This window comes from Watersipora subatra, chromosome 9, assembly GCF_963576615.1.
Source record: "Watersipora subatra chromosome 9, tzWatSuba1.1, whole genome shotgun sequence".
NCBI lineage: Eukaryota > Metazoa > Bryozoa > Gymnolaemata > Cheilostomatida > Watersiporidae > Watersipora > Watersipora subatra.
In genome coordinates this window covers 193910-206150 of record NC_088716.1, presented here as the reverse complement: position 1 = coordinate 206150, position 12241 = coordinate 193910, and positions in this window count along the sequence as shown.

Sequence of the window (12241 nt, the reverse complement as noted above, 5' to 3'; positions counted from 1 at the left end):
TGCAAAGCGGATGTTTGGTATAGCGGACGCCGGGCCACGAATATATTTTTAACATTTTTCCTTTATACACGTATATCCGCGTAATTATAATCACTCTTACAATATGCATTTTGCTTGTTGTGTCAATCTTTATTAAATTTTTATCGCTAATACTTTTTAACGTTTTTAGTTTGGCCGTAACTTAGCCGACGCGTTAGCGACCCCATTAATCAGGTTTTATACGGTTTCTTAATCAGTTCCATTATACGGTACGGAGGAAATATATATACACTATATAAATATAGAGAGCGCTTTCCTCGCTAGGAATTAAGGCAGAGTAGTCGTAGCTCCGTGACTAATGTAAATTCCTTCGGATTAAAACCAACTTCGGTTTGTTTTAAGTTGGTTCCTTTGGCACAAAAACTGTTCGAATTATCAATGTTAAGTTTGAGTTATCTATAGCAATTTACCATTACGTGGGAAGGGACCAAAGAAACCGTTCGAATTAACCATGTTTTCGAGCTATCCGTGGCCGAGTTATCCATGTTTGACTGTAATTTAGTAAATGTGAAAAACTCATTACTTACCTGAAATTGTTGGTTCATCAAAGGCCTCCAAATCTATGAATATTCGTGAAAACCTCTGAACGCAGCAAAAAATTTATAGCTTAGCATGATCGACTCGTAGTTGTAAGCTAAATAGAAAACGAAACGCGCAATGTGCGCAGCCGCGCATGCATATAGGGTTAACTCTATTGGTAGACGTAAGAGAGTTAAATTTTCATAGAGAGTGACAGTGTTTCGCCGCGAAATTAGTTCGCGGATATGCATGAAATGGCAATTCTCACGAAATATAATTCCGCGAATAAATTCATCCTGTACGGTAATAACACCTACACCCAGTATACATTACAGCTACCGTTACAGTTATCCTATTGCACTGCAGTGCCATTTGACTGCTAATATTGCATTTCTCAACCATCAGTACCCTTTCTTTTTTTCCAATATCTTTTTGGTCGTGGGCTGTATGACAGTGGAATTTTTGCTAAATAGTCATGGCCAAAAGTATTAACCCCTCAGCCTTTGTTACTGGTCTGTTTAGCATACATTAGATTAAATTTGAATAGAATTTTCTTGCTTGTGATGAGAATGTCTAGTGTTATTGCTCTGCATGAGCTGGCTTAGCGATTTCTAGTGCGGATTAGCGCCAAGCAGTGCGATATCGCTATAATTATCACCAAGTGTGGTTGTACCTTTATTCTCACAACAGACTGAATCAACATATAACTCACCTCTACTACGGATATCAGCATCGATTATGATGAAGGTTGTCATCTACTTCCTTGTCATCATCATGGTTTGTAGGTATTTTCTAGTGAATAGTGGCTGGTCAGAGCTCCACATTAGTTGTATATATTTAAAGAGGAGATTTCAGTAGACACAAAGAGCACTGCTGCAAAAACAGAACATAAAAGCTACAGATATTATTTCAAATCCGTGTAACTATGGATTTAAGATACAAAAAGTATACAGATTTATCTATCACTTGACATTGGTTTGTTGTTTGAGGTGATGTTATTGCCAAGACGTTTTTTAGATTGACATTGGCAAAACTTAATTGATCGTTGTTGAAATGCTCAAAAGAAAAGACATCTTTTTCTTTTGAGCGTTTTACCCACGATCATTTTTGCCGATTTTTCTTGAAGTTTATGCAAAGATTACCTCACTTTTCCTTGCTTCCAAAGGGCGATCGCTAAGCGGATGTTTGGTATAAATCAAATTTCACCAAACCTTTAAAAAAGTCGTTGACAAAAATATTTTGCCGATTGTGGTAATAACGACGCTTATGAATTACGAAAAGTTGAGGTTTACCTCTATAGCTTGGAATAAAGTGATTTTCTAAAGCGATAACAACCGTTTCGGTAGCAGTTGGGCAAAAAAACAGTTCGAGTTAACAGTGTTGAGTTCGAGTTATCTATAGCAATTTATCATTACATGGGAACGGACCAAAGAAACAGTTCGAATTAACCATGTAATCGAGCGATCCGTGGGCAAGTTATCCATGTTTGACTGTAGTTGCATCATAGTCCTATAGTCGAATCCTCCTATCTACAATAGCTGTGTGAGGAAGGGGTCCTCACACAGGCCCCTATTAGACTACAAGGGATTCATATGAAATTAGACTATCCATATTTGTGTCAGAAGATAACCCTAAATTCTTTCAATAGAACTAGCTAATGATCCATTTGTAATTGAAGTAAATAGCTACATAAACAGACCCAGATGCTCCAAGACAGTGTACTGGTGACACTTGTCAGGTTAGTAAATTGCAACATGACATTTCCTTGACCTTGGTGCAAAGAAACTGTGTGAATCTTCGACTAACTAGACGATTCAAAGTGTATCCATTTTAAGGTCTTAAGCTAAGGTAGGCCTTTATATATTTGGAATTTATAATAACTTATTACATGTATAAATTATAAATAAGATAGTCATATGGTAACACTTATTATTATAATCTTGAGAGAGTGAGCCTACTGACAAGTACAAACAGGTCTCTTAATTCAACGGAAAAACGAGCACAATAAATGCAAGGACTAACAATTGAAAAAGAACTGTGAGTCATAGAAACCAGTCATGTGACAGGAAAAAGTAATCAACCATAACAACTAGTCATGTGACCGGAAAGAAGCGACACGCCATAACAACTAGTGGTGTAACAGGAAAGGTGTGATACACCAAAACAGTTAGACATGTGACAGGAAAGAAGTGATAGTCCATAGCAACAAGTCATGTGACAGGAAAGGAGTGATACGCCATAACAGTTAGACATGTGACAGGAAAGGAGTGATAAACCATGACAACAAGACATGTGACAAGAAAGAAGTGATACACCGTAGCAACTAGTCATGTGACAAGAAATAAGTGATACACCATAGCAACTAGTCATGTGACAGAAAAAGAGTGATTCACCATAGCAACTAGTCATGTGACCACAGTTGAGTGATAATATCAGAGCTGGTCATGTGACATAAAGAGTTGTTAGCATCAACTTATTCATTTACAACAAAAAACAAAGAGTGCAATTGCCAAATACCTGTCCTTAATTTATAGCGGCGTTTATATAATCAACTCATACATACGGTTTCAGACGGATATATTATATATCGCATCAGATATATTAAATATCCATGAATAGTAAAATAATAAAGCTAAAAAGTTTATATCTTTGTGAGACTAAAAGTGGGAGCATATATATTTATTTGCAAGAGCCATGCTACATCATATCCTATAACAAACATACCAGACTGTAAACATGATTATTGTAGCATAGTTTAATCTATGTACCCCGAAATTAAATCTTCTTATAGGAAACTTTCATAGAGCAACCGTCCATAATTAATATGAACGAGACCAGGCTAGAAAGCCAAGAAAATCAAAATTGAAGCTACCATTGTTTGGTGACAACAGGTTTAAGTTTAGAAAACGAACTGAATGGGTGGATGCAGCGGAGGCTGGAACAATTTGCTGCAAACCTACAGACTCCGGGTGATACGGATTTAACAAGAAATCTACAGACAGTTGATAGTTTTGTAGATGCGGCTGACAATCTACCCAAACAAACATTAAAGTTGCCGGGTGACCTACGATATAGCCCAACCAAACCGATAAGACAATTCAGTCTGAACCAGTGACATACCAACTGGAAGAGAAATGACCAGCCAGCCCTCGAGCCGGAAGGGCAGGCCTAATAGTATATAAAGACACCTAGGAGCTCCCCAGGCATGCATTATCAAAGAGATCACATTATATTGTTCTCTGTACTGTATGACATCATGCTTGTATTCTATTATTCTTGATTAAATATACTTATTCTTTCAACCTTCTCTCATCATTCATATTGCAATGCACCGTTAGAATTTTTTTAACAACCACAATATATAACTAAATCTCTTCTTTTAAAATTCATAACTTTGCTATATGAAGCAGCATTGGAGTCACATTGATGAACATGACTAACAGTTCCTAATAGGGTAAAACTCGAGCTACTAAAATAGCCTTTAGTTCCATAAATCATGGGGAATTTGTTGATGACCTGAGGCTATATCAAGGAATGCACCATTTGTTATAATTTACAAGATGTCGGCTCATACCCAGCAATGTAATGTCTGGTTCCTTATCAATCTAAATAAAACTTGAAAGTCATTACATGAAAAAATCCTCCGGATTAAAGTTGCCCGTTTATGTAAAATACAAAGGCCTGACTGCTGTTACCCTTCCATTAATTGGGTTAAGAGGTGCTCCTTCCTGCTGCTACAATGGGGTGGAATTATTGATACAAATAGTAGAGAAATTTCATGATCTCTTGGCAACAGCCGGCATTATGGGTGTTGCAATGCTCTGTTTAGACAGTCCTTGACGTGGATTGTATACAAAAGGAGTGTCAATGTCGAGAGGTTTATTTATTAAATGATAAGATATCAGACTCTGAGCTGCTCCCTAGCAGCTCAGAGTTTTGCTTTGACCAGACTGTTTCCTCAGGCTAATCTGTTATCAACAGTTTAAGGATATTAAATGACTGATTTGAATATTTATGGAGCATCAGCTTCAAGTTAAAATATTGAAAAGAGCAACAAGGAACTAAAGATTTCTGTTTAAGTAATATATAGTCATGGCCAAAAGTATTAACCCCTCTGCCTTTGTTACTGGTCCGTTTATCATAAATTAGACTAATTTTGAATAGAATTTACTTACTTGGCATTGTAGTTTTAGTCAGCATGTGATACATTTTATCCAAGCTTTGATGCCAGCCATGACTAGTCACCTGCCTGGTTCAACCACTTCAGCTACCTGTCATGGTTGTCACTTTGTATAATACCAGATGAGGAATAAACATTCCTATAACATAGTTCATAAAAAGGGAAAGGAAACCAACTGCCATTTAGGCTCTTAGCTAAGCAATTCAAGCAGATTGGTACAGAGAGATTTAATTCACAAACTGGTATCGGTTTGTTATTAATATTATTCCAAGACAAATTATGAATCAGGTAAAGTGGTAAAATTGTATCAGAAGACCTATAGTAAATACAAATGGTACATTAAATGAAAGGAGAAATACAATGAATGTACATAAAGAATAAGTAAAAATACATCACATCTACCACAATGTACTCTGCAGTAGTCTAACATTTGTTTACATGTTTTTGCACTAGCAGAAGGTGAACAGAAGAACAAACTTGAAAATTATTTAAACTTTATTTCATTTAATGAAAGTTTACGCTTACTATTAAAAAGCAGTAGAGAGTAGAGAAAGAGAAAAGGTGAGAAAGTACATCACAGTGTACATAACCTATACATATACAATACAGTAGCCTACTACGAGGTACAATGTTTATCAACAGAGACTCAAATGAGAGTTTATCTAACTATGGTAGCACATCATGACGGGATCTTCAGAGTGTAACACTGCTGCTAAGGGAAGACAACTTCTATGGCAAAACAAATCTAATATGAAAATATTAATAACAAAAAGGGGTAATCAAGAAAATAGACCAACAAGGAAAAATAACAAAAAAGAAACATAAAATCTCTACAATGTAAACTTTCCTGCAACGTATTATTTTTGTTGTAGGAGCGTGTACTCGTACTGTACTTTGAAGTATCCTGACCCGCATTAAACAAGGAACTACTACTAGCCTGAGACGGTTAATCCAATACAATCCTCCATCACCAGAGGCCCAAGCCTCCCATGAGGCCTGGAGGAAACAAACACAGCCTTCCGGGAGGAGCAGATTGCCATCCGACAAGAGGGCCAAGAGGAGCGTCCCCTTTATGGACCAGAAGACTGAGTCTGGCTTCTGAAAAAATGAGAAGGAGAGGGGACAACCCCAAAATGCAGGCAAAACCACAAATACCAAATACAATGTATATCAATAGAAACTCAAAGGAGAGTTTATTAAACAGTGGTAGAGCTTCATGACAGTATCTTTAGAACGTAACACCAATGATATACAACCCCCAAGGATAGCCGATGGCTATAATGTGGGCGGGGCTTAATGGTCGAGCTCTGTGGGGATGAACCCGAACACGGCACTCAAACAAACAAATATGCTGAAAAAAGCCACTTTTAAATGTGCAAATATTATGAACTACATGTATCATGGTTGTTTTACTGATCTGTTGAATTCATTTTGTTGACAAATAAATATAGTATCCCAATATTGTCACCGTTATGACCAGTCAGTTGCCATTCACAAGTATTCGTGATATTAATAGTCACAATTGTAAAATAACCCAAATTCGGCTTTATATTTAGATTTTGAGTATGAAAATTTCATTGCACAGCTTTGCTTACTGTCCCATCTTTTTGGCCAGGTGAAACAATGTGACAACAGTGAAAGACTCTGTCATTTTATCTTAAGGGTGGCAAAGTATTAATCAAAGACTAGGGAAAAAAGGCCATCGCTTGGGTGATTTTGGGTAAATTATATTCAACTTCAAGTATATATTACGAACTTTACCAAATTCAAAATTAGTAAAAGTAGGTAATTTAAAACAATTTATTTTGCATGGATTGATTATTTTTGTTAGGTATTACCGCTACATTGTAGAAATTCAAGGTTTGCCATTGTGAACCGCGGGGTACTGACTGAATGAGCTAATGAAACGATAACAGCGAGTCATGTTTTCTAAAGCCTAACAAGGCAACGCGACTGCCCCGCGAGAATTTGTGTTAGCTCTGAAACCCAGGCTAGCACAATCCCAACAGAGCTCGATCATTAAGCCCCGCCAATATGACAGTCGTCGGCTATCCTTGGAGGCTGTATATCTTTGATGACACTGGTTTAAAGAGAAGACAACTGCTACAAAAAATAAATCTGATATGAAAATACTAATAACAAAAGGGTTAATCATGAAAATAGACCAACAAGGAAAGATAATAAAAATGAAATAAAGCTGGAGGAGGCAAGTCAGGGCTCCGCTAATAAAGGTACAGTAGATGCTGCTATAATGTAAGTTCCAGATAACATAAAGAATTTATGTGACGTTTTACTTTCGTACTACAGAAAAAGTTCCATATAATGTAAAGTGTCAGGTCGGATGTGTTTTCAAATTTAAATGTTTTCAATCAAATAAATAAACCAATCTATTTGAATGAATGTCGACGATGTGTGTTTCTTATCAACTTCTATAAAATGCCTATTCTATTAAAAGTAAATTAATTCAAACCAATAATACAGCAATTATGGGACAGCCCACAAATAAAAAAGTTCAGTTAAGTTTTTCTATTTTGTATAGTTACAGGGGTGAGTTTAAAAAGATCTTTGAACAGATGAGCTCATTTAGATATATTTTACCATTCTTATAACGTAAAATCCTGATAACATAAACCTGGCGGGAGCAGATTATTTACGTTGTAGGAGCGAGTACCGTATTTTGAAGTATCAAGAACAGGTTAAAGAATAAAGAAAGCATAATATTATTATGCTTTATTATTTATCTTGAGGTGTTGACTGGTGTTCTAAAAAAAAATCAAGGAGATTGACCAACCAGAAGCTGAGATATAGCCAGCCAAATATAGGTCTACCAAAAAACATAAGTGTTTTGGTAATCCTCATGTTAGTATAAATATATGACGTATGAAATCAACTTGTGTGCCATTGGTCAATCAAGTCAACTAATGCGCGCTCCTATAACAATCACAACGTTTTAATTGGTTTAATCTTAGAAAGTATAGACTAAACAAATTGGGCCTAACAATCATTGCTCCAAAAATTCCGAACCAGTCCCTCTGACGTGTAGATTAGTTTTAGCATGAACTAATTACATGCATCTATTATTTCGCGGTGTCTCGCTATCTTGGTAGTCCAGCTCAGTTTCGTTGTTCTCCCACTTGGCTTCCGTATTCGTACTCGTCTTTAGCGCTGCTCAGATTTTCTAATTTATATCTGTTGAATGGCTGGTTTTGAGCCTAGAAAGCGTGCTGCTGAGCCTGACAGCGAGGAGCAGGAAGTAAAAAGGAGGATTGATATGCGAAATTTGGTAAATATAATGATCAATCTTTCGCTCTGTCTATAAGTTAATATCTATGACCATGTTGTTACATTTAATACTAACGATAAATGTATGTTATGCATTTTTAATAATCATATAGACATGTCATGTATATATATATATATATATATATGTGTATATATGTGAGCGCTATCTATCACGAATGTCTAACATCATTGATCGCTATTGCAAAAGATAAGTATCACTCCTACCTGAAGGTTTGTTCAAATCAAAGCTGTAGATAGTTGACGGTGCTCTCATTGAGCTTATTGTGTAAGTGATTGAGACTTGCAGTCCTTTCATCATTCTATGTCAGTGTTAAGTTTGGCCACATGAAGTGGTGTACGTGTGGCAGCTGTACGCTGCAACCCACCCCGGAAATGAATCGTTGCTGTTGGAGCCACAAAGGTGCACGGATGAAGATGATGGGGAAGACCTTCCTATGCTTTACTGACAACCCTGCACTGGAGCAGCTGACATCTGAGGCAGTGCTAGAGAGTGCGTACAACCACTATCTTGCTTTTCATGGTAAGAATAAAAATTACCATCTTATGTTACATTATAGTTGCAGGTTTCATCATATACCAAATACATTACTAGTTGTTGGTCTATGTCATAGCATTATGGATGGTCGGCTTACCTTTTAACAACAATATAATGTTTGTTTATTCTTTTATTGCAAAAGACATGTTTCCAGAAAACCCAACTCAGGATGATTACAGGCGCAAGGATAGGTTCAGTGCCTACAGATCGATTGAATTTTGGTTGTTCTCAGGCCTAAAGAAGCGGGATAGGCGTGCCCTGAATGCATGTGTTTATCAGTATGCGAGAAAGAAATTCCCTTTTATTAATAATAATAATGATGACGATGATGAACCTGATTAACTTTTGTTCAGCAAATTTGTTTCAAGGTGATTATTTTTATCTCTAATTTATACATATATATCTCTAGTTTATACATATATATCTCTAGTTTATACATATATATATATATATATATATATATATATATATATATATATATACAGTAGATGCAGTATGCACAGTCTCTTGCATGAAAGTGCTCAATATTAAAATAGAGCGATGTAAAATTGGGTGAAAATCTGATGATTATTGCATGGCAATATGAAACTATTAGTAATAAAGTTGTTTTAAACCTAACTTTAACTTTCATTTTCACCCAATTTTATATATATATATATATATATATATATATATATATATATATATATATATATATATATATATATATATATATATATATATATATATATATATATATATATATATATATATATATATATATATAGGTAGAGGACAGATAGCGCAGTTGGTAAGGTATCAGGACCGTGATTCAAACCCCAACAACTGCACTTTTCTGGTGGTCCTTGAACAAGACCCTTGCTTGTATAACGTCTACAACCTCTATGATGAGTGCAATAACCAAAGCCATGCCGGCTCGGACGTCGCCCGGTCAAACAAGGTCCGCGCTGCCTGTAGCTGAACCAGGACAAGGCAGTGAAAAATGGGCTACTGGTTCAAAACGGATGAGAAGGACTCGGACTGATAGCACGGACCTCATGCAGTGCTACTTGATGAGTGAACCTCAAAAGTGGGGCTATATGGGAAGGATGCGGCAACTGTGGATAAACATGCGCCCTTAATTGCCACTAACCGCTAAGCAACTTGTAGCTCAGAGGAGTAACATAATCAAGCGGCACCTCATATCGGAACTTGAGGTAGATGAAATTAGGGAATAGTTCACCCAAGTAACCTTAACCAACGAGGAGTGCATATCAACACACACTGTCACGCATACACAATCATGTGTTGACTCACGGGTTGAAGAAGACATGCACTTGGACCTTGACCCAAGGGTGAGAGAGCTTGCGGAAAATATCATCAACAAAATGTCAGCTACTAATGATTATAGAAGCAGGGTACCACTACGAAGAGTTAGCAAGGCCATACCTAAGAAGCTGTTAGAAGACATTAACATGGCACTGGTGTCGATCTCAACTGGATCAATCCGTGAGACTAATGCCTTAATCTACAGTACAGCAACTGTCATCTTGGAGGAGATGGATATTAAGCCAATGCCAACTAGGCTTCAAGCCATTCCATCCTGGCAGCTGAGGCTACAAAATAAGATCAAGGACTTGCGCAAGAAAGTTAGCGTCCAAAAAAGGAAGCCACAATAGAAGCTCTAGAATCTGCCAAACAGCAGCTAGTAGCACTCTCGGCACGACTGAAGCAGTACACCAAAGAGCGGGAGAACAAGATAATGAACAAACTGTTCATCAATAATCCATCTAGAGTGTATTTCCAGTTCAAAGGTGAACTGCAGAGGCCAATGTCTGAGCCTCCCCGATCTAGCACTTCAAAGTTCTGGAAAGACATCTGGGAGAAAGAGACTACTCATAACACCACTGAAAATTGGCTGAAGAGGCTTAAAGAGAACCATCAACACACTGTGGCTCAGCAAGGACTCACCATCAGCAAAGAGGACATCAAGTGCAGAGTGCAGCGTATGAAGAACTGGGCAGCACCTGGCCATGACATGATTCAAGCCTTCTGGTTAAAGAAATTGACATCACTTCACACTAGAATGGCTAAGCAGATGGAATGCCTAATAGAACAAGGTGACCATCCAGAATGGCTGACCAAAGGACGAACTGTACTTCTGATAAAAGATCCAAAGCAGGGGCCGATTCCCAAAAACTATCGACCAATAACGTGCTTGCCCACCACCTGGAAACTGCTCTCAGGAATAGTTGCAGACAATCTGGAAGAGCACATGAGTCACAATATGACCAGTGCTCAGAAAGGAATTGGGCGCAACACCCGAGGAGCTAAACATCAGTTACTGGTGGATTGGACGGTCTGTCAAGACAGAAGGAGAAGGCAAACCAATCTTGCCATGGCTTGGATTGACTACAAAAAGGTCTATGACTCAATTCCCCATAGTTGGATACTTGAGTGCCTCAGTATGTACAATGTTCACCTTGCTCTTGTGGCATTCATCAAGATGTCAATGACCAAATGGAAGACGGAACTGGAGGCTAATGGCAAAAAGCTGGCGAGTGTACAAATTAAGCGAAGCATCTATCAAGGTGACTCCTTATCACCGCTGCTCTTCTGCATATGCTTAAACCCTCTAAGCAATATGCTGGAGGAGACTCAATATGGGTACCAGTTTAAGAGTGGCACCAAGATAAACCAACTCTTTTACATGGATGACATCAAGCTGAACGCTAACAGAGAAAGGGACATTGATTCGCTAATACACCTCACTCAGGTATACAACAAGGACATCGGAATGACCTTTGGTATTGAGAAATGTGGAAGGCTAATTCTTAAGAAAGGCCATTCTATGCTCACAGATGGCCTAAGAATGCCAAATGGTACCATCAAAGATATAGAAGAAGGGTACAAGTACTTGGGGATTATGCAAAGCAACATTAACCACGAAGCTGAGGTACATCACAAAGCCATTACCAAATACAAGAAACGCCTTCGGCAGGTCTTACGAAGCCAGCTCAATGCCAAGAACCAAATCATGGCAATAAATACCTACGCGCTGCCAGTAATAAGATATCCAGAGGGCATAATAAAGTGGACTGAGGAAGCCATCAAAGAAACAGATATGGCAACTCGTAAACTGCTGACCATGCATGGAGCACTCCACCCAAAATCTGATACTACTAGATTGTATCTTGATAGGAAAGATGGCGGTAGGGGACTCAAAAGTGTACAGAAGACAGTGAAAGAGGAGGAGCAAAGCATCAAAGCATATGCAGCCTCCATGGCCATCTCAGATAAGTTGCTAGCTGAATTTCAATCGGCTGCTGTTACAACGGACCTACACCCTGATGATGAGGAAAATGACTGGCACACGAAACCTCTTCATGGTGCTTACCACCAACAAATATCTAAGGTTGGCGATCTTCACCAGACATATATGTGGCTAAACAAAGGAAACCTAACGACCAATACAGAATCGCTAATCATGGCAGCCCAGGAGCAAGTGCTTCCAACAAGGCAACTCCAAACGAAAATCTATCACACTAGAGACGATCCTAGATGCAGACTGTGCAAAGATGCACCTGAGACCATCCAATACATCATCAGTGGATGCAGGCAGCTAGCGGGGAACGCATACACTGAGCGGCATTATCATGTTGCAGGTATTGTGTATAGAAGTCTAT